Source organism: Triturus cristatus, chromosome 8 (genome assembly GCF_964204655.1).
Source record: "Triturus cristatus chromosome 8, aTriCri1.1, whole genome shotgun sequence".
Lineage (NCBI taxonomy): Eukaryota > Metazoa > Chordata > Amphibia > Caudata > Salamandridae > Triturus > Triturus cristatus.
Window position 1 is genome coordinate 1,324,965,065 of NC_140591.1, and position 19,497 is coordinate 1,324,984,561.

Below are 19,497 nucleotides of genomic sequence, written 5' to 3' on the forward strand. Positions count from 1 at the left end.
TACAAACACAATGGATCCAAAATAGAGAAACTTCTACTAAACCTGAGATAGTCAACAGATCTGCCAAAAAGCAATGGCATCTACATGGACAGCACCGGCATTTCAAAGATTGAACAGGTTTTTTTTTTTTTTTTTTTTTTTTTTTTACAGTGGAGGCAACTTTTCATGTTTTTTTCCTGTGTCACTAGTTCTACATTCAGTTGTAATAATTAACTTAACTAAAAGAATGGACCTAGACACCCGATTGGACGATGGGGATTGGACGAGAGTTAGCAAATTGACCCACACGGTCTATTGTAATGCCCTCTTAAAATTGGTGCATTACAAATTCCTTCACAGGAATTGCTTTACCCCCCGGAACATAACATCGCGTGATCCTGACACGTCCAGATAATTGCCCGTGCTGTGGCGAAAGTGGGGCAGGTTTCCTGTACTTAGCCTGGCAGTGCAATGTGGTGCAGGAATACTGGAAACAGGTGGTAGACGACATCACTAGGACCATGCACTTGAACAGGATGCTCTCCACCCGATGGTGCCTTCTTGGTATCGTGAAGCAGCTGAAGGGCAGGAAGATGCACTACACATTCTTACAGTTGGTACTGGTCTTAGCACAACGGAGGGCCGCAATCACCTGGATGGGACCAAGGGCACTCGAGATCCCCAAGTGTCAAAGATGTATCGGAGTGGGCCTTATCAGAAGAGATTCATATGAAGCTCAATAGGCGTGACGATAAGATGAATGATGACCTAGCTGACTGGAGGGCCCTGAATGACACTGTCCTAGATCCTGATGAGACTGCATCGGACAGTGATAGAACAGATGACGAGGGATGTGTGACATCCTGATACGACTCTCCAATGCTTCTGAGCAGCAGTTGCGGCTTATGATATGTTGGTGGGGATAACTCCATTACCACTTGTGGGGTTGCTTGATCGCCCAATATCCCAGTGACTCTTTACCGTTCAATTGTCTTCAGTCATGTGTATTGTACCGGTCATCGTGCAAGGTGCTACCTGCTGTTTTGTTTATGCTGTATTGTTTTTCAAGACTAAAAAGTTTAAAAAATAAAAAATAACTAAAAGAATGACTGCTAACCTGTCCAAATAATAACCGTTGATAGAACAGTCAAGAACACAGGTAACCTTCACACAGCAAAACTAAAACATACTTAATATTAACGCCCTTCAAAAGCCTACAGAGGCTGCCTTGAGTTCTAGTGAAAGACAGAACCCCTTCCACAATTAAATGCAATAAACGTAAATTAGGCAAACTCTCCTTTGCAGAAAGCCAGTGCCTAAACTTGTTGGTTAAAGAAAGAGACCCCTATCTCCCTTTGGAAAAGTGTAAATACCTTACTGTTCATCAAAATGGGTGATCAGTGCCATACCTTTAACATGCTGGATTGGAAATTATCTATAGGTATCATTTTCTAGAGGGGGGCTGCTAAATCATGAAGCTCAAAAGCATATAGGTAGAGCAAGTGCATACAAAAAAACTATAGGCATTTGGAGAAATCTCACCTAAACAGAACACAATTTTTTTTTATGTGAATGTCTTTTTCTCATGGAACTTTCGAGTACATGCTCTAATCTTATAACACAAATGCACAACAGGTATATATGCCACATATTAACATCTCATGGATGGTCAGAAACTGAACGTAAGGGGGGCAGGCAGGGGAATCTGCTAGGAGATACAATTTTGTGCAGTATTACAATCTCATCAACAGGCCTGTAGGAATGTTAAAAGAGATGACAGAACAAAACCAGTACTGGTTGCAGAGGATTTAACTCCCATTTTCGCAAGGCCCGCTGTCAAATGCAAAAGGTGAAATAGATTCTGGGTAATACTGTAAAAAATATATAATTGGGGGGGGATCCACGGTTGCAAGTCTGTCTCTTTACAATCTTTCAATGTACTCTGACCCTAAGACCATCAAATGGAGGTGCTGCACATACTACGAATAAGCGCAAAAGGTCTTGGGTTAGTTACACCTGGGACAGTGAATAAGACACGGTGTTAAATAAGGAGAAATCACAGGAACAGACAAATAGCACTGCATTGAGAAACTAAATAAACTCAACTTAAGCTACGAGATAACTAAAAATACTAATTACTTCTCAGCAATATGAAAATAGCAAGTAGGGCAGATGTAAAGCAATACGCAAAAGGAAAGGAGTTAAGGCATTCAGATCTTGCATTCTCTCCCCGCTAGGGTTAACTATCTCTTTAAATAATTTAAATCCTCTCTATCAACTACAAAAGCCTTTTTGAAGCCATTTAGCTTTGTTCTTTACATGTGTTCTAATTAAGGAAGAAACGACCTTGTCACCATGCACAGCAGAAATCCGGGATTATATCCCACAGCAAAAATCCACAGAGTGATGGAGAGAAAAAAACAAACCCTTCTTCCTTTAGTGGGGAAATTGCTGGTTGAATGCTGAAGCAGTTTCATTGCATATTTTGTTGTTGTTGAATGTCACAGGGCGGGTTAGTATGACCTTGAGCTGCATCAGCAACACAGCAAGGGTCGGGATGCCTGCAGGCGTCCTTGTACCGGATTTGCAAGACAAAATCCTTCAAACTGGCTGAAGGACATCTTAAATCTCTTCAAAGGGTTTCTGAACTAATCTGGACTGCTCTTAGCAGGATCCGTGGCAGCGTGAGAGGCAAAATTATATATATAAAAAAAAAGAAACAAGGTCGTTGACAGGAGGCCGTCTCCTCTTAACCCTTCACGTGCAGAGCGGATCAAACTGTAATCGGGCTCAAGCACTGGTGATAAACAAAGGGACAGATACAGTAAAGACACATAAACATGGACCTTCTTACACGCCTGCATCCACTAATGTGTGTGTGCGCGCGCGCACACACACACACACACACACACACACACAAACGCACACACACACACACACACACACCCTTCCTTCCTCCTCCCCTCAGGGGACACAAGGTGGAAATTTAATTTATGCAATTTCCACCACTGAATTACTTATATTTACGATTAATTTCTCGACAGAACTAGCGCAGAGCTACTTCACCCTCAATTATCCAGGCTGCCCTGACAGAGACAGATAATTAAAGTTTGACTACTTTATGTTTTACAAGTGTAGCGCCTCGATGCGATTCTGCCTGAAAAAAGCTACCACCAGCCATTCACATTCATGTCTTCTGCATTTTGTGAGGATTAATCTGGGGAGTGAGAATCGCTCGTGCTCTTTGAAACGAGAACCACAACAAAAGGTTGAAGCAATCACAAACTCTAATGTTTCAGATCAGCTTGACGCGATCTTTGAGCGTCACCAATATATAGGTTACCACTAACCCTGGGGAAGGGCAGGCGGAGGGACTGCACTAATGCTAGTGGAGTCGGTCATTACAGTCCCCTCTGCTGGGCCACTTATGGCCTCATTTAGTCCAATGATGTACAGAATGGAAAAATACAAGTGCTATCCCCTGCTGTGGAATATTATACTATACCAAAAGAGGATATTGCTTGGGCAATCACATCACAATTTACTCCGTTCTATCCATCACTCATTAAAATGTATTCCGTTCAGCAGCCGCATGAATTGCAGGCATACCTATAAAGCGTCAGCAATTTAAAGATCACTTTAATCCTCCATTATGTTTAAAAGAACACCAATAATTCTAAACAATCAGTGAGACAATGTGCTTTATTCGGCAGATGGCATAAAAGTACAAAAACCAAGAGCATACAATTCATAAAAGCCCCGCCCTGCAGTCTTAACCCTTGAGAATATAGGAAGTATATGAATCTGTCAAACAGTTTTCCTTGTTAAAGGACTGTCCCTGGATCCAAGTTTTTAAAAGTTCTGCCCAGGCCATGAAAAGCCAATAGGTCTCGTGCTGGCCATCAGCCTTTTGGCTTTGTCAAACAGTTTTCCTTGTTAAAGGACTGTCCCTGGATCCAAGTTTTTAAAAGTTCTGCCCAGGCCATGAAAAGCCAATAGGTCTCGTGCGGGCCATCAGCCTTTTGGCTTGGTCAAAGCGTGCTTAGTTTTGTCATGGTTTTTGCAAGACTTTGATGAGGGCCCGGCAGTATTCCCTTCAATAATGTGAAAAAAACATAGGCTAAAAGCAAAAATATTTTGGGGTCTCAAAAGGAACACATTGCCATAGTAGTCCTTGGCACTTAAGCAGCAGCTTTATGTGTACATTTGCCCCCTGTGAAAGAGCAAAATGCTTTCACTCACACCGAAGTTAGCCAGTAGCTGAAGCGAGCAGCCCCATGCTATATTCTACAGTGGGTGGAAAAAATGTGGATGTCAACTCAAGACCAATGGAGGAAAAGGGCTGAAAACCTCTAAGTAAATGTATTATGCAATTCATTTTGTAAAATCAAAAGTTCTCAGCCAAGCCAGACCTAAATATGCAAACTCTGTATCACGCACCACGGTAATCGCACAACAAAGGTTCTGCTCAGACGAGCAGAGTCCGTATTTTAAAATCACATACCATACAGGTTACCGTATGAAATGAGACTGGCAGGTTAATGAGAACAAGGGCACTGCAATCCAACTACAATGACATGAGCTTCAACCAAAAACTCAGAGTCCAGACAGTCATTATTTACTAAGTTTAAAGAGACAGAGAGCGAGAGAGAGGCTATTACCATTCACATCTATTACAGAACAGACAAGGATTTTTTTAGTAATTGTTCAAGTCAAATAGCATTTTAACAATAAACTAAACTGTGAGCGTGCGAGCATTTCGCTTGATATGTCCCTGCTCCACGCTCAACACAGATTAATAAAACACTGTGCGGCTGACGGACTATAAACCTGGCTCTCAAAGGCACTCTCCCTCTAACCAGCCTGCATCCATCCTACAGTACAAAGAGCTTTTTTTAAAAAAAACACAATATCAGTCACAGTAACCTGGACCCAATGTATTCCATGCTTCATGCCATTATGCAAGTCTTGTGTACGCTCTCCCTTCCACATGCTTTCCCCGCCTTCTGGAGTAGTTCTTGCACTCTACCTTCCCTCACTAGGTGGCACCGTTAACTCTAGTCAAATCTGTCTGCTTCACAACATCAAAGATTCAGGCTTTTCCCCGGTTTCTCACTCAACACCTTAAAAACGGAGCCCTAGGTGAGTCCAATTTGTATTCCAGGAATAACATGCACTTATTAGATCCTGGTCAGAGGACTGGTCATCCATCCATCCACAGGGGCAACGTTTCTTTTACACACTGCAAACTCAATTGACTTGGACATAAAATAAGAAAAAGAGGCAAAAAGACAAATAATGCTCAGCTGGAAGACCCACACACTCTGCAGGACTCTTCCTGGATCCAATATTCACCACCTTCAATAGCATTACAGCCATCAAGCCCACCCCAACCACCTGTACACGCCACGTCCATGTCAAGTTCAGCATTGCCGATACACTGCACTTACAGATCGCATCAACGGCCACTTAAATAGCAGTTAAACGATCTTCGCCGCTGTGAAAGATTTTGCCTCTCCAGCGTCTGCCTCCAACAGCATCACCCCCTCACAGGACCTCTGCGACAAGCTCTTGCTAGGCTTCTGCAACAAAATACCATTAATCTACAGCAACTCTGACCTATAACCGGACCAGACAGACCTAGCAGCTCAACTCCCCGTCTCAACCAAAAAAACAACTGACCCCATGGCCCGTCATCACCACAAATGAAACAGCTGCCGCCATTAACACCATCCACTTCAGAGCCCCAGTGGACCTCTGCCCCCACCACACTTTTGCCAAAGGCCTTCAATTCATCAGCCTAGAACTCATGCAAATTCTGAATATACCATCTTGTCAGCCGCATTCTCAAAACTTGAAAACACGCCACATTTCTTTTCCTGCTCAAGAAGTCCTTGACAGACCCTTCCATGCTTGCAGACTACAGACCCAACTCCCTGCTACCATACCAAGCAAACCTTCTACAGAAACTCTATGACTGACGGCTCCTAAACGTCACACAGTCAGGCTTAAGACCCAAGCTTAGAATGGAAACAGCCCTCATTGCCACCACAGATATTTTTATGATCCCAGACACACCAGAAACAATCGCTCTTATCCTCCTGGACCTCTCTGGAGCATTTGGCATGGGTTCTCACTCATCCTCATCTGACACCTACCAAGATTGGAATCAAAAAGACCTTCCTCTGCTGGATTTTCCCCTTCCTGACTTGGAGGACCCAATCAGTCTGCCTAGTTCCCTACTCTTCTGATGCCCGCCACCTCATCTGTGCCGTACTGCAGGGATGATTGCGGACCGCATCCCTCTTGAATACATATGTGACCCCACTGACAAGCATCATCCATACCCATGACAACCTCTTCTAAACAGACAATACTCAGCTCATATTCTCCCTCTCGGACAAGACCCCAAGACCACCCCCCCATACTCGGAACAAGTTTACCGCCTGCATGACTGAAGTCACCAATTGGTGAAGTCCAACTGTCTCAAACTTATCTCTGGCAAGACAGACGTTGTCATCGTCAGGAATAACTCATCGCCTTGGGACTTCACCTGATTGTCAGCTGGATCAGAACCACCCCCAACCACCACCACAAGCACCTCTGGAACCTCAGACATCAACCTTGACATTACAGCCCAAATCAACCCCATCACAAACTTATGCTTCCTCATCCTGAAGATGCTGAGCAAAATCTACAAATGAGTTTCGACCAGCATCCGCAAACCTGTCAAACATGCCCTTGTCACACACAACGCTGGCTATGGGAGCACTCTTTACACCAGGATGTGCAAAAAAAAAAAACTCACTAGATGACTGCAAACATGCAGAACTCAGCAGCTACTCCCATTCAACCTTCCACACCACACACATCATACCGCACCTCAGGGCTCTCCACTGGCTCGTAATACACAAATGGACTGAGTTCAGACGCCTCACATACACCGACAGGGACCTACACAATATCGGCATGGCCTATCTCAATAGCGCCATCTCCTTTCAGAAACCAAGCAGGCACCACCACTCAGTTGGAATCCTTCCCGCCCACATGCCACGGAGTCGATGAAAGGGCCTTCCCCACAGCATTCCGAAAGCCTGGAACGAGCTGCTGCTTCACATCAGAGCCTCCTCCTCACTCTTGAGCTCCACAAGAAGCTGAAGACCTGGTCCTTCAAATGGTCCTTCTGGCCCACCCTAATCAAGGTCAGACTCTACACCTGCACAGCGCCAGGATAACCCCCTGGATGAAAGCATGCTTTACAAATACACATAACAAGACAGTTTTCAACATGGGTCCCTAGAGAGAGAGTATCGAGACTCCTATAGTATTAATGCTGAATTTTAAAATGTTACCCATATTTACATGATTGATTTTAATTTTAAGTGCAAAGTGATGCTGGTCTGAAGACTTATTTGGGCATATGCTGTACTGTATAAATCGTGTTTTCACGGATATCCAATGGATGTGTTTTGATGTGAAGAAATGTTTAAATTGGAGGCCAAACAGGCAGAATAATTGAAATCAAATGAACATTTGCAATTAACATCCTGTAAACCCTAATATGAAAATGTGTGGAGAAAATTACCTTATGAAATGTAGTTGGTCTTTACACTTTTTTATTAGGCTTTCAGTATTACTGAGCAAACATGTTCACAAGAAGTGTTCTTCTGGTAGGATATGATCCAAATAACAGGAGATGTACAGGCCAATAGCAAGTGCAAGGGATGGGCATTTTGCCCCCATTTCAACAATACCATGATCCTTTTTCCATTTAAGTAGAATTACCCAGTTGATGCCTTAAGAGAAGTTGCACGCGTCATCGTTGCTATATGTTTTGATGCACACATATACTTATTAAGGTGCCCAGGAGAAATTGTGTCCAGCGACAAGTACGCTATCATTACACCAGTCACCTTTCTGGTGTTTATTCAGAATTGTGAAGATTAAGCCTTTTATACAGGCACTAATCACAATCAATCCAATAAAAACCAGCATATCAAACATTATTTAGTGATGATTAAATTTTTTCTAAAATAAATAGTACAATAGCAAAATGATTAAATAGGTTATGAATTCATAAAAAGAATCACCCATTATATATTCATATAAGGAAAGATACTATTATATAATCTATAATTAGCTCACACTGGTTTTGCAAATCCACACACTGCTTTATCCAGGGTTAAAAGAGAAACAAAGAAAGCAAAAATAGTTCTGTAAGCGTGCAGCATCTCGTAATCCTTGTAGGTTTGTTGCAATAACACATACGCAGAAAGGCTTCTGAGAATGCAAAACTGCTGTTGGGAATCGAAACAATAATACTCAAATATTGAAAATGAAGTATAAAGGAGGATATAATTTCAATACAAAAGCCTTATAGGAATTTATAAATAGAAAAAAAAACAGAAAATGATATCAGAAAATACAACTGGCAAAGATAAATAGGAAAGATAAGGACCTAAGAATAAATAAGTGGTCACAGAATAAGGTTATAGTTATATGCCAAATAGAAGCTAGTAAAAATGATCACCCTTAAAATCTTCAAAAAATAATGTACAGCTTATTATCTACGAATGACTAGATCTTTAATGAGACAGGCCAATGAAATTCTTATTTTAAAAAAATCTACTTAAACAAGAACACACAAATCGTTCTCAAAGAAATAAAGCTAAATCACATGGATTATGGAGCATAAATATAATCAAACACCTTTAATGTATAAAATCAATATTCGAGTCTAGACATTAAAGCTTTTCTCATTTACTTCTAACTGACTTTTATATTGACTGCTCTCAGTCTATTTTTAGTCTGTTTTAGACATTTGTATCTACTTACATTGTGGTTGGATCTTGTCAATATACAAATGTATTGTTATATTAATTCTGTTCGTAGGGTCAGAAGGTCAGTTTTGGAAAGCTGGGAAAATTTGCAAAACAGGTAAATCACTAGGTTAATATGCCACAGAAAAATCTTAATTAGTTTTCAAGGAAATCTACTCCCATCAAATCTGTTCAAAAAGAAGCCCAGACACCAAAACACAAATATTTATTACTTTCTGAGGCGCAGAGTCCCTAAGAATAACAGATCAACGTAATGTACACATTGGGTGCTCCTATAACAATGTCACATTACCAGTAACAGAAGTAAAGGTTTTGATGCCTGGTTTGCACCAGGAATCCAGTCTGAAGAGGCATTATAACTATTTAGCCACTGTTGTGTCATCTGAAAATGGGGCTCCCCTTCCTCCCTAGGGAACATCCCGAGACTATTTATTACCACCTGCATTTTCTCCAGACATGAAAATGCAATTACCTCTACCTGGGCGTGGCTCCTAATTACATGGCTTTTTTACAGCACAAGCAGAATTTTATTTTGTGGGTACAACAGTATGTAACTGCAGGAAATTCGATCATAAGTCAACCTGCATACTGGATCTACACGCTCTGGACACGGTGCAAACAGTACTTTTCAAAATCCTGCAATTAAAAAATATTTTTACGCTCCTGTGAAATCTGAGTTGACAAACTGTCTCCACCATGTTTTCTTCTGATCAAAGGACTTTGACCATCTGTTACTGTTTCACGTTTCTATGATGAGGAGGGAAAACTGTGTGGCCATCCCATAGAACGCTCAGGAGCAATGTCAAAAGCCTTCATCTTTGCTGTCCTGCATTATCATATGTGATATGAACACTGCAGTAAACTCTGAAGCGCATCTTATTAAAAGATTTATAACTGTAAAACCCTTCATAGCTGTACAATCAGGAAACAACTTCATACGGTTCTTAGAGTCTGTGCCGAACGCTAACGTCTGCAGGATGTTGGCTCAACATTCTTTGTGGCTACATTAAAGCTAGCTCCATATCAGCATCTAAGATTGGAAAATGACAATTATTTGGTGGTGCCTTGCATGGCTGGGGCGAGGGAAGGCAGGGATGCAAGGCTCAGGAAGGCATTACCTAGAGGAAGTCACTTGACTGATATCCCAATCTCCCACCAAACAAGCATTGGCAAAGCCATCAGGTTTCATCTATGCGAAATCTATTGGCATGCTGCCCAGCAGCGTTAGATAGACAGATAGGTAAGATAGTCAGACAAACAGATAGACAAAGGGGGAAGAACATACAAAGTATACATATCTACTACATCTATCGATCACTCGAGACCCAACAAACCTTGGATTTACCACGTATAGGTGACTGTATCAATGGCTGGCAAAACACGAAAGCCCTATTATATTTGCACAGTTTGCAGAGGGAAATCTGAACTGCATAGCTACGCGCGCCCAAAACAACAACTTACTCAGTACAGCGGTCTGCAAGAGACAGACACCGCGTGCACTTGGGAGAATGCAAACTGGTCATAAGAGATCAATGCATTTTCATATATATTTATTTCCAGATTGTCGATCGCAACATCCTCAGTTACACACCTTCAGATATTTGAAAACAAACTGCAGGCACACAATGGTTCCTCCACCAGTGAAGAGAAGAAAATATACAGACAAAAGCAGATGGGGAAAGAATTCATTTTGAGAAAAAAAAGGTTTAAGAGGCAGCAAGCAGTTGGTGTGCAGAAAAGAAGAAGCATGTGGCCGAACAGACGGCGCCACATCACTACTCATTGTGAAGTGAGTGTGGAGACGTTTCCTACCAGAAATGAAGAAACTTGGTCAGAAATTATAGTATTACTCAAGCGAGAAATCCAATGTCTTTATTACAAAGAGCCACGCCAGAGAAATACGGGTTCTTATTACTAACAGTGATACTAGCATGTTGGTTTTATTGAATGCTTTAACAGTTAGGATTTGCCCACATGAAAGCAAAGTTCCATGACTTTGTTAAACAAGCACTGGCAAAACCAATATGTTAGCCTTTCAACAGCAAACTATTAGTGCTGTCCGGCGAGATTTTGGCCCAAGGCACTATCAGCTATTAGCATGCCAAAGGTCCTAGATAATCAAATGCTGATTCGACTCAACCTTAAAAATGAAATGTATTCATCTGACAAGGTGGACATTAAGGTCCTCATTTTGAGTGGCCAGCTGATAATGGGCAAAAATTCTGCACTAGGTGTTACCGATACCGGGGGTATGAGCAGCCGAGGGTCCTTGTATTACTGTGGAATCATAAAGTTGATTGCCTATAACCTCTACAGCAGGTATAATGCACATGTGATTTCAATGTGAGGAGTTGGCACATGTGCATATTGTGGGGAACTGGCACTTGTGTGCAGCGTGAAGAGTGGGTGCTCGTGGTAGCGGTGTTGTCAGTACTAGTGACCAACTAAGGAATTTAGCACTGATGGGTGGGATAAGGAACTGACACATGAGGATCATGTACAGGGGGGCAACATAAGTGGTGGGCAGACTGAGGACCAAATACTGGTGCACAGAATACAGATTCGGCAACAGAGCCAGTGTGCAGCGGGACTCTGGTAGGCAGAGTGAGAAGGAGATATAGGTGGAAAGAAAAACACAGCGGCAAGGGGTACACAGGGAGATCTGATGTGCGAGTGGATGGCAATGGTGGCCACTGTGAGAAGAGATAGTACTGATGGTCATGGTAAGGGGCCGACATTTATGGGCAGTGTGAGAGTCACCCATCGGTGGACAGTAACAACAGCTCACATAGTTGGCCGTTGAGAAAAGAGCTACCACTGTTAGCCAGTAGGCAGAGCAGGCAATGAGAGGTGGCGGCACTGGCTGAAGGGAGATTTAGCTCTGATGAGTACTGTGAAAAGCCCACAATGGTGGGCACTTTGAGAAGGGGATGTTGGTTGGCACGGCTTATTCTTAGGGGTCTGAGGGCATTGCCCTTCCCAACGGTAAGCTATCAAAAATAAGACATTTTATTTTAATAATGCCGTTTCGCAATTTTGATGTCCAGCCCTCACACCATCTTGCCCGGTCAGATAGTGCAGGTGTGACACATCAGGATGATAACTGGTAGGAACAAGTCTGCTTGCCCACCGCAATGAAGTGAAGTGCGCATATCAGGGTGATCAGTTTTTTTGTACAACCGTGCCGAAATGTGCATTTCAACCTGCACTGTATTAAGGAGCGGAGGAACAGTGGCACTGCTCTGTCCAATCCTAGCACTGCTCTCATACTATTTAGAGTAATAAATAGCATGACAGCAGCGTCTGGATTGGCTGGAAGGGTGGGCTTTAGTTTGCAAGCAATTCCTGGGGTCCACGGGGAATGACTGGGATTTAGTGTGGGAAAACTACTGCAACAAGGCCAATCACTATATGACTACTTTGAAACCACATGAGTGGTGATGTTTCTGTGAGTGCGCATCTTCTTTTTACACATAGCACCACTAACGGCACTGTGTGAGAGGGTACGGAAAGAGTCTGTTAGGACATTTCAAACACGTCACATCAAACGTGCCAGAGGCTGCTGCTGCTCCATACCATTAAATTGCTCCTTATGCCCAAACAAATATTTTAGGAAGTAGGCAGTATTGATGCCCAGTGCATACAACACACCACCATAACTTATTTCTGAATAGGGCATGGACACATGCAGAACTGCTGAAGCTATCCTTACCTCCACTTGCATCTACTTTCCATATGCAGGTGAGGTCACAATCTTGGTGGCCAAACTCCCTAAAGTTGTGCAGAAAATCCAGCAAAACTGTCAATGTACTGCAACCAGGGCGAGGAACAAGCATCACAGCAACGTTCGCATGTGCACAATGCCATAGGCAAGACCTATGACGTGTCACCTTCAGCCTTGCTGTGCCAGTCAGGCTCCTTAGAGAGGGAAGAGGGATGGGGAGTGCTCAACCCTCTTTCAATCCAGACATCAGATCATCCCATCACACTCACAACCCAGGCCCATCCTTATGCTCTGCATGCAACTCAGGTAAGGCTACAACCGCGGTCCAAAATGGAGAGTTCGAGACTCCATTCAAATAGACAGCGCCAATAAACATTATATATGCGACTCAGCAGAAGCGCTTGCCTGTTCACTCTTCCGGTGTAACAATGTGACCAAATCACATGTATCAATCAGCATCAACGAGGATACAACAGTGAAGATGCAAATGCTACAAACTTTGTGGCGGGAGAGGCAGTGCACCTTTGGATACTTTGCCATCATGAGTAATGTCCACACATACGGCCACTTACATACACATACAGATCGAGCAATACCGGAGTAGTACATTTTACTTCACTTTTATAGGAATTCAATATGAATAAGTACAGGAGGGAATTACGCCTAGTGATGAAGTTGGACATTTTCTCCATCAAGGATTTGTATTTAAATCCTGGCATCATCACTTGACCAAATCGTGTGACCATGGGTATATCACTTTGCAGAGGCCTTGGTTCCCTTTTATTGAAGCACATGGAGGCAGTTCAGTTCACAAATAAACTACTTAAGCTAAGAAACACCAGTCTCAAGCCCCTGTAACAAGTAAATCTGTGAGCTCCCATTTTTAATGTTTGCCGTTACCTATCATCATTGATAACCTGGTTTTAACAATTCTAGAGTGTTCACTTAAATATAGAATTTTTAGGTAATCAGAGTAACGCTTTGAAAATTGGTTGAAATTGGGGGCTTGCATTATTTTCTACTGGCACTTTCATACATTTGGAAACATACCTTCACTATTGCTCGAAAAATTAGCTGTAGATTTTTTCTATGCTAAAACTATGCTTTTCTGGATGTTTCAGGAAATGTATTTTCTTTGTTTATGATGGATTACAGCTGCAAATAATTTTGAATTTAAAAAGGAGATGTTTCTTGTTTAATATTGTGGTGGCCTTATGCTACTAAAAGTTGGAATTAATATGTGAGGCATATTTAGTGCTCTAAGGAATGGGGGCACTTTCAAGTTTTGAAAAATTTCTAACAAACTCCTTTTTAACCAAATTCTTTAGCAAAAATTTGGTGCAAAATCGCCGCACCACTTTTACCTCCATAATTATTCAAAAATGGTCGTGCAAGAGTACTGCACCGCTCCCCTCCTTATATCAGTTGGACTCTCTTTATTTGCTCTGTAAAACTCAAACTCATCAACGACTTGTACGTCTTACTAGTTTTAAAGTTACCAACATCAAAACGGGATGCTGGTGTTGACATATAATCCAAAGGTTGTCAAATCAGGCGATTCAAAGTGTAGAAGAAAAACATGCATAAAGCACGGTCAATCTACAACCCATTCAATATATAAATATAGAGAAAAACAAACAAGTAATATGCACTTGTAGGTAAGTAATGTGACTCTAAACGCAGAAAAGTAAAAACACCAAGCACATAAAAGGTCCCACACCTCGACCAATGAGAAAACTGGATTTCACAGAGGAGAAAATGCAAAACAGGTTGAGAATAGACGTCCTTTACAAGTTACATCGCAATCCTTGCTCACAAGATAAGATAATCTCAGTCTCTAAACAGACTTGAATAGTTCGAAATCACTTTTGGGACGGTAGTGGGGTCATCACTTAATACAATTCATAGAGACTACTAGGTAAGGTAACATGCCACCTTCATAGACACTACTGGGTAAGGTAACAGGCCACCGTAGAAAGCCAGTGGTCTTAGTTCAATCGAGTAAACCAGGAAATAAGCAGCACACCTCGAGACACTGGTCGATTAGTGGTCATTGCTCAACTTGTCTGTCCCTTTGGTGGTTGTTAGTCAATAGATTTGCAGAGCGAGCCAGACATCTCTACCACACCATAAAGACAACGTCATCTTATGCAATTGGCATAGTCTACAGGAATCTAGATCCTATTAAGACCAGACAGGATTTGGTCCAAAATCTAAATCCCATTAAATTACTAGGTTTTTAGAGTGAATTTGCTTAAGTTATCAATCTTATGAAAATCATCTATTTTCTAAAGTGGATAAGTGGATCAGCAGAAGCGAGCGGACGTGATGCTGTATAGATGTACTCATCCTCTGTAGAATAGTCAGTTGATACAAACTGGTATCTGCAATCAGATCATAGCAGCAAGCATGCAATCAAATGAGTTAGTGGTGTATTTATGAAACTGGGCCTATTGCGACAAACCATCTCAAACCAACAATAGCTATTTCCGACACACTTACTAAAGCTAATGGTCTGTCTAGTGGACAGCCTGCAGAGGTAACTATGGTTTGGGGTAGTTCTTGGGTAAGTCCATTTTTTAACAATTCCATGGAGTTCTCTTTGGGAATGTAGTGAATTTGCTAAAAGACAGAAATGTTCAAGGAAGCATCAACATTGTTTGAGAAAAATATGACTGAACCGAACCAACTGTTCTACACAAATGTAAAGTCCAAATGATTTGCAGAGCTGCAACGAAGGAATCAAAGGCCACATTTCACTTGGTAAACATACTGTATAGCACACCTACAAATAATTTTGAAAGGAATTAAATACTACTTATCAGTATTCAACAGAGAATTTAAAATTTCTCTTGTGATCAACGGCTTCTTATTAAACCAAATACAAAACGATACGATTTCATTAAGCAGACTGGAAAATTATCAGAAGGAAAACCGACAACAGTTGACGAAAAATAGGAACTTTCAAGGAAAGGAAAGGGAGAGAGATAAATATATATATCATTCAAATGTGCATTTTGTTTTTTTAAATCGTTCAAACTTCTAGGCACCTGCATTTATTTGATCTTAGGATGGAGACAAGCTGCTGTTGCCATGCTGCGATAATGTGCATAAACTGGTTTATGAAGAGAGAGGCGGATTGACTCCGCTGGGCTAGAGTTTCATGTGAGAAAGGGGGAGCAGAATGGACTGCTAGAAGCTTTGAGAGGGTGTTAGCCCCATAGGTTGACATGGCTGGGGGTAAATTAGTCCACGGCATCCTGGGACAGCAATCATCCAATTCAATTTAGAGTTTAAAAACACTCCACATGGGCAACAGCTAAAGTTTGGAAAACCTCCAACATATGACCAGAGCTAATTTTACTTGTGAGTACTTTAAGCTGCAATCAGGAAATGCCCAGGAGGAAACATTACCACCAAACCTGCACATCTTTAAGACGTGGTAGTGACTGAATGACTTCTACACAACTTGCCACTTGATCTTCAAATGAGGAATCGTATGTAGAACAATTACTAAGGTATGATAACCATAAGATGGCTTTGTTGGACCTCCAGGTTAACAAAGCTAAAACCTATATTCTAGTCACGACCAAGAAGATCACCCTCCTTTTATATTGCTTCTCGTAGGTTTGAAATCACAAAGACTTTTTTTATATTTGGGTGTTCTGTTCAATAGCTCGGGAAAATGGTCAAACATGATAAGGAATAGATTTAATGCACTAGAAAAGAGCATCATGGCCATATTTTCCTTGATGAAAAAATTAGGTACTAAGCCACTGGAATCAATCAAAAAGATAAATTCTACTAAAGCTATTGCATCACCTACATATGGGGCAGGGATTTGAGGCATAACGAAGGCTGATGCACTACAACGGTTAGAAGATGGTTTTTATAAGAAAGTATTATCCCTTCCCAAAAGTTGTTCAAATTTGAATAAACATCAAGAATTGAATGCTCCATATATCTCAGATTTGATATCCCTCGCCCCTGTTTTACTATGGCGAAGGGACACAGTCGGATTAACTCAAAATATCATTAGGGATTGTTTAACTCTTGAGCTGGCTTCATGCTTCAATATGTTAAAGAAACACTGTCAACATTGGGCCTTGAATCCCTTTATAGTGATCCACTCGATTGCCAGTCAATTTCTAAAGCTGAAATTAAATCTCGCTACAATTTGCACAGGGAAAACAAAAAGATATGCACAAAATTGTATCAAACCCATGGTAGCAATTTACTTGGGGCTTCCTGTTATTCCTGATGAAGTAAAATCATATCTGTCATTTGTGACAAATATCTGGCATCGATATGTACTGGTGCGATTCAGGTTAAATCTTATCCCGTGCATGCTGGGTTTTCCTGCGGGAGTGTATATAGTTAATGAACTGCCAGCTTGTCCATGCGATTGTACATCGCTTCAATCAAATTTGTCATTTGTACATATAGAATGTACAAAAAAAATATAAACGCAAAAAGTATATTCTTCCCCTACTGCGTAAATATAACTTCGAACAACGCCGCCCAGCTCTGACTTTTTTACAAAAATGCTCGGAACCTTATGTAGGCTTTTCTCTTGCATCCAACTTATGTATGGCTTTAACAACTTGGAGACGGACTGCCTTGTAATTTTATTTTCATTGGACTTGGAGTTTTTGCACATATTATGAATTTAGCATGCATTAACAGAGGGGTTTTTAGCTTCAGTTCCTACCTATGGCTTTTATTTGTGGTTTATCCATTTTTAAACTTATTGGAATTGTTATGTATTACTGAATATGTATTTTATGATGCACCGTACTTTTATGATGTTATTCTTTAGGATCGAATAAAGTTAAAATGATGATGATGAGGACTTCTGCATTAATAAATGGTGCTTTATCACCAACAAGGGCTTACTCAGGACACCACTGTGACGAGCTATAGTTTGTTGCATCAAAACAAAATAACGTCAAAGTAGTTGTTCCTTCCATAATCACAGGCGCCAAATGGGATCTGGTAGTAAAAACACGGGCATCTCTACATCTGACAAAGACAATCATTGAAATCACGCTAAACGCATTGGGCCTATCAAAATCATAGAGCCAGGTTCGAAAACCTGAAATTTATGCTGAAATTCGAATAGAGAATAAAAGACACCTCCAACTTGAATAAGATAACGCACATCTAAATAGGTATTAACAGCGTTTGTAAAAATATCAGATTTTATTTCAAAGTTTTGTCCGATCAAGTGAAAGAAGGGTCAAGAAAAGGATAGCAGCACTTTGGTATCAATAGTCATCGGGCTCCGCTGACCTAAATTATTACCCGATAACCTGCATATATTTGAAAGGAGTCTGATGGTGCCTTGCCAGCCAACGGAAAGCAAGTTAGACTCAAAAAGCATCTACCTACCGTCTGCTTTGTTCTGCCCTAAAACTACATAAGATAATGTGTATTTGTAAAGGGCACGTTCATCCCCAAAGGGTCATCTTGGCGCTGAATAACAGATGTTTATTGTTACCCAACTCAATGGTACTCATTTTATCGACCTCAGAAGGGTTGAAAGTCTGAGTGGACCCGCCGGGAATTGAACCTGTGACTACGAGGTCAAACACAGGCCCCTGCAGTGGATGCATTAGTCCAGTAAGCCGCCAGACCCTATGAGTTAGTCTTACACCACCTTGTAGAGCCTTAACTGACCAATGCTGTGCTGAAAGCAGACAGTCATTGAGCAATGCTCTGAGACCAGCACAGCTCCCACCAAAATACCGGCAAGTGGTAAACACCATAAATGCAGTCAGTAACTATGTGGTTACAGTGCCAACACTGGTGAGTTAATCGAGCCTTAGCATACAACAATGCTGCCAACATTGTTAAATTCTATACAGAACACCATTGCCTCAATGTTTGTTCATTAAATACTTAAAAGAGGAGGTTGCTATCACTGTAACCCCCCCATATGATTTTCAAAACCAGGAGGGTGGACTTTTTGGGTTCTGGTGAAAGACAACCTAGACAAAGATTTTTTTTTCTGAGATGTCTGGGTTGATGGGCGCTTAACAGCATCTTCTAGAGGATACAGTCAATGCAACCTATTTCACATTTTATTCAGTAAGCTTTGCATTTTTCCGGCTTTTGTCCCTCATGCTGCACTGTTTCTCATGGTCTTGACTTTGCCCACACCATATTTGATGAGGCTCACACGCCCGCAAGCATGTACAAGCCATTATACATACTGTATATTAACAATTTAGGAGAGCAACATGAGTGGAACGTTTATTGGAGAAGGGTATAAGTGTCTCCTGTCACTCTACAACAAACTCACACTTCACATTAAGGTTTACTCTCCACCCTATGCTGACAAGACAATGGATAGTGTTAACTATAGGGAGTGCGCCAAGCCTAAGACGGTCACATAAATGGTTTACCATAGGAGGCATGCTATTATTATTGGACTATATGCTATGTAATTTATACATCTCATCAGTGCTTAGGTACAATATAATTCATACACAAGGGTCAGGGTTCTTCTGTCCCTCCTTCCTGCCCATTAATTCACTTACATCATCTTTAACTCAAAGTTAATGTATTGCGGTCTAATTTGTTTGATCTGCCCTCAGTCATTTGCTGCCCTGAAATGCTCCAACACCTACCTAAAAAGATGCTTCATTAAGAGATTACCACTTACCCACATTTGGGTCCTTCGGTATACAACGTTCCTGTGCTAATGGTTGGGTCCCTCTGTTGAGCCCAATCAGAAGCTCACCGGCTCTGGAGGAATCAAGACTGAAACCAGTGCTATGGCCTCCAGAGAAGTTGAGGCTATATCTCAAGGAGGAGTCAATACAGCACAAGGACATCCTCCGAATACGGACACAGAATATTTCAGGACTAAATATTTTATTTATATTATTATTCGCTTAAGAAGCATCGATCTTCGTGTCGGTCCTTATCCTTGACAGACCCAAAGTTTCT

At 41.4% G+C, this 19,497-nt stretch overlaps 1 protein-coding gene across 2 annotated transcripts in view; it reads right to left on the reverse strand.

The window, feature by feature from the left end:
- The window catches only part of NRIP1 (nuclear receptor interacting protein 1), a 113,519-nt gene that overhangs the window by 35,813 nt on the left and 58,209 nt on the right, over nt 1-19,497 (reverse strand). The gene's annotated exons all lie outside the window — the stretch shown is intronic.